General features: G+C 38.7%; 1 pseudogene; it reads left to right on the plus strand.

Annotated features, from left to right (window-relative positions):
• The first annotated feature begins 374 nt into the window (after nt 1–374).
• On the plus strand, nt 375–4689 carry LOC120288422 (annotated as a pseudogene).
• The last annotated feature ends 347 nt before the right edge of the window (nt 4690–5036 follow it).

A 5036-nucleotide genomic window follows, 5' to 3' on the forward strand; every position in this document is an offset into this window, starting at 1 on the left:
TTTATGGCCTACTACAGATGAGACTTCACAGCTTTGGGTGTCTCCAACACCCATGTGTTTCTTCCTCTGTAAAGTTGATTAACTGATTAAACAGTTCTTGCGGGGATGATTTGGAGAATGGAAATGTTAATTTCATAGATTCAAGCATTTAGTCAACTTGTTGACAGAAAATGTGTAGAACTAATTTTTAAACTGATTAGCAACTTATGGGGAAAGTTGGGTCATATCCTTATCTTCTTCCTGTTTCTCGGTGTAGCAAAGCTAAGGGAGCTTTCTACAGATTGTAAGTGTGTGCTGAATGTTTTATGCATATACTGACTGACCATTCATTGTAATATCTCAAGAATGATGCTTTAGACATAGGATCTCCTGACTCTCACAAACAAGGAGACTAATGTATAAGGTGCTTAATATGTGGTCCATATCTCTAATAGCTTTATTTTTTAATGTCGTTTGATGAACTCCTGTTAAATCGATGCAGCACTTATGAAGTCGCTACAGCTTGTGCTCTAGCTATTGGTGCAGAAAAACTTATTTGTATCATAGATGGTCAAATCCTCGATGAAAATGGACGCCTTATCAGATTTTTAACCCTTGATGAAGCAGACACGTTGATGAGAAAACGAGCTAAGCAAAGTGAAACAGCAGCTAACTATGTGGAAGCTGTCAGTCAAGGTGATGCATTTGGCACCTGTCTTGGAGGCAAGAACTGCAATGGAGCAGCTTCTCTGTATAATGGAAGTAGTTTCACTCTTTCACATAATGGAAAGGGTTTCCTTGAGAAAGGGAATGCTACCTTTCAAAACGGTGTTGGTTTTGACAACAGAAATGGACTTTGGGAAGGTGAACAAGTTTTGCTATTGGAGGTTTGGAACATCAAAGTCGGTTCGATTACCTGGCAGAGTTGGTTGTTGCTGCTTTGGTTCGCAGGGTAACTTCTTACTTTTTCTATCTAGTAATTAACTGTCGTAACTAGAAAATCATGTTTGGACATGCCCCATCATATATTTGTGGCACAGTTCTATCATGTTGGTGCCGTGCACGACATTATCATGTTTGGGACATGTCCCACCACAGCTTCTGTCGGCAGGTTTTGATCACTTTTTATGTGAGCTCAGTTAAGTTGTCAACTGGGGCTTGTAACCTTGGGGTGGGACTCACTTTCACCTACTATATATTGGGTGAAGGAGCTGTAGACTAGTTCTGCAGAAAAAAGAGTAGTAATGCAGAAATATTTGAACTTGTGAATCATGAAGACCAATAAATTTTGTCATCGTAAGTTTGTGTCTAGGCATTTTGCAGTTCATTTGGTTTCTATTCAGTTTTTCCTGGAGAATCGTGTGAAGACTAACAGAACAAATTAGTGGTTGCCGAATGGCTGCTCAAGTATCCACCATATTCTGCCGAACTCTGTATGTTATACCATGCAATTTTCTTTTCTGTTTGTTTTGTTACTTAAATTGCAAACACTGAATCCAATATAATCTCTTGGTAACTGCCTATGAACTCAGGAGAAATTGAATCTTTGATCAATTATAGAATGCATTATACTATCATCAGAAATTATAGTTCAGATGGAGGAACAAGACAAAGGTCATCTTGTTGGGTAGTGTGCAACTTAACCATCATTTGCTTCTGCCACATATATTGTCCATTTGTGTTAACATAATGCAGTAGAACTTATTTGATATTATCAGACCAGTGCACTTTCAGCACTTGTCTCATAATCAATCTTCAAACCGTCAGGTCCTGGAACTGCTTCTTCCTGCATGCTTATGCTAATGTTTGAAAAAATATAAGCACTGTGTCAATAATTTCCTCATTATTGCCATCGATTCTATTTCCCACTTTTCAATCAGCGTGGAGTTCAGAGGGTTCATTTGGTGGATGGCACCTTAGATGGAGCTTTGCTGCTGGAACTCTTTCAGAGAGATGGAATTGGTACTATGGTGGCTAGGTATGGATTCTCTACTTCAATAGTTCCTTGTTTCAGTAAGCTCCAGAATTTTGCCACTTATCAGTTTAATAGTAGCTTTGTGAGGAGAGAATTTACTACAAAATATATCAGCTCTGTGAAATCTTGACATGCAATAGTTTTCTAGAATTCTGATCAAGAGATGGGTGAGGTTGCTTTATAGAATGGTTAACCATTGAACTTTTCAAATGGCGGGTGATTTAGGTTATGCAATGACTTGAAAGATGTAAGTGCAACAGTGAATGAGGAAAACTTCCATTGCTGTTTAGAAAAGAGCCGAGAGGTAAAAATAATACAATTCTACACTGAAGTAATTCTGCCAATCTTCTTTCTCCTCATTTTCTTCCTTGCCTTGGGAAAGAAACTATGGGATCTTTTGGATCCCCAGACTTCAAGTACCAGTGAGGAAACTGGATGTCGTTACTGCTGTTCTCAAAAATATCAAAACAAATCTCTACAACAGTTCTCTGTGATTGGTGGTTTTGTAATCTCAAAGTTGAACATGTCTGTAGTGGGATTTAGCTTTTCTCTTTGTTATGTAAAAGGTGCTCTCACTGATGGCAAGGAAGGTAAAAGTGTCTCTCTTCCCCATTGTTGCTCTCCCCCCCCCCCCCCACATCCATCCTAGCTTTTATTGAACTCTTTTTCTTTGCTAACGTTAAGTTTTTGGAGTATACAAAGTGCCATGTCTAAAAACACAACAGCAGAAGGTAGGTGTGAAATTACTGTCCCAACGGTTGATGTATATATGCTGTTCAATAGGTTGAAGCAGTGTTTTACTTCTGCTTATCATGTCGCTATGATGGAACTATGCTCATACTATTTATACCTGCATATTTAATTTTCTGGGGTCAAACTTTTTATTCCACCAGCAGTAGGTGAAGGTTAAAATCCCCTTGTCCTCACCCTTACTAGGGCAAGGGTTTAGGTTGTACTGTCAATAAGTTAGTGATGCATAATGGTTGGCCTCTGAGCGCATGATCATCCATCTACCGAGTTATTGACTTGACTTTTTGCCCTGGGCATCCCTTGTTTGTAGATCCTGATTGTGACAGTAGTGAAATTACTCAATTGGCATCTGTTTGATCATCAAAAGTTATTTTGTGGATGTTTAGGTATTCTACTGTCACACATTCTTTGTTCCTCCTTTTCTATCTTGTTACAAGAGAGTATATCCCTGTATAGCCTTTTACCAGATACCATTGGGATGATAGATCGATGTGGCTGTAATCGATGTAATTGAATGCTTCCCTAATTCTGCTGAAATAGAAAATCACACATTTTCTTGTACCATTGTAAGGGACATGATTTATACTTGACGCCGTCTCATTTGTTGCTAATTTTTGTTAATCTATTTTCCAGTGATCTGTATGAGGGTACCAGAATGGCGAGGGAAACAGACTTTTCTGGAATAAGACAGATAATAAAACCTCTGGAAGACTCTGGCACATTGGTTAAGAGGACTGATCAAGAGGTTATGCCTCCTCCCTTTTGGGCTTCTGATCGCTGAATCTTGCAATTTTCCTCCATGCTGCCTGTTGAGATTTCTACATGCTTTTTTGAAGAGGATAAATCTTTTAAGTTATTTACTTCACAATCTGAAGTTGACAGTATATCCTTCTGGCCTTTACATTTTGGATAGCTACTCAAAGCATTGGATTCATTCATTGTGGTAGAGAGAGGGGTCAGATCATAGCTTGCGCTGCTCTTTTTTCCCTTTCTTTGAAGAGAAGTGTGGGGAGGTTGCCACGATTGCAGTTTCTCCCGACTGCCGTGGACAAGGACAGGGAGATAAATTACTTGGTAAGAAGTTGCTTCTGACCATATGGCTCCAGCATTATTTGTTGTTCCATATCTTTGATTGTGGTCTGCAAGTTGATTTTAGTTGCATGCCCCGGGTGTTAATAACTTAAGAATCTCGATCTAAGAATGCAATCTATTGGGTTGAACTTGCAATTAGATGCCTTCCGAATAAGAGTGTCCTTTTGGGATCTGCTCCTTTTAAGTTAAGTATTTAGTTATTAATTTGTCTACAGAAAGAATAATTTTGAGTTAGCAATAATAAAATGGAGCAATCTGGAATATTAACTTTTGCAGTCGGCAAAGCAAGTGCAGAACATGAGAATAAATCCATTTTGAAGCCAAAGTTCCAAACATCAGGATGGACTAATGTGAATACCAAGATTTGTTTCCATATACCAAGATTACATAATTGGGGTTGCTGTATTTCAATCCTTACCCTCATTCTCAAGGATGAAAGGTACAAACGACCATTACTAGTATAAAATTGATACGTGGGAAGAAATTTGTCATTTACAGGTTTTTTTTCTCTTAAAAATGCATGTAACCTTCTGAATCCTTTCTATTCTCTATTTTATGAAGTCTGGCATATATGGCATACAATGATATATATATTGCATCTTGCTGTTACATCTGATCTCCAGCAAAAATATAGACTTAAGACAGCGCTATTGCCCTTTCTTTTGCCTGTAGAAAAAGCTGATTGTGTTCAACTTCGTTATTGAAAGTCAATTGCATAGAAATAAAGTGCTACTGGTTTTTTGGTGATTCTTTGTTGCACCACTTAATTGATTGCTGTATCAACTGATTATGGTTCGTCATTTGCAGATTATATTGAAAAGAAAGCATCCTCTCTTGGGTTGGAGAGGCTTTTTTTGCTCACAACCCGTACTGCAGATTGGTATATTTCCTAATCCTGGTTCTCATAAACATGAATATGTTTACCTCTTGCAGCGGAAACACTTGTGCACGTTGGTCAACCACAGTTGCCAGCCACTGTGCGCTTTGACTATTCATTTAATTGCAACTACTTCAGTCCTTGTCAATGCGTACGTTTGTGAGGCGTGGCTTCTCGCAGTGCTCCATTGATCAGATACCGGAGAAGAGAAGGAAAAGGATCAATCTGTCTCGCAACTCTAAGTACTACATGAAGAAGCTGTCGCCCAACACGAGCGGAATTACAGTTCTTAAATGAGTATTGTCTTGTTGGAGGTCTACTGTAGTAATAGGATGAAGATGCTCAGCCGGTATGTAGCCTTTC

The sequence above is a fragment of the Eucalyptus grandis genome, chromosome 9 (assembly GCF_016545825.1).
Source record: "Eucalyptus grandis isolate ANBG69807.140 chromosome 9, ASM1654582v1, whole genome shotgun sequence".
Taxonomy (NCBI): Eukaryota; Viridiplantae; Streptophyta; class Magnoliopsida; order Myrtales; family Myrtaceae; genus Eucalyptus; species Eucalyptus grandis.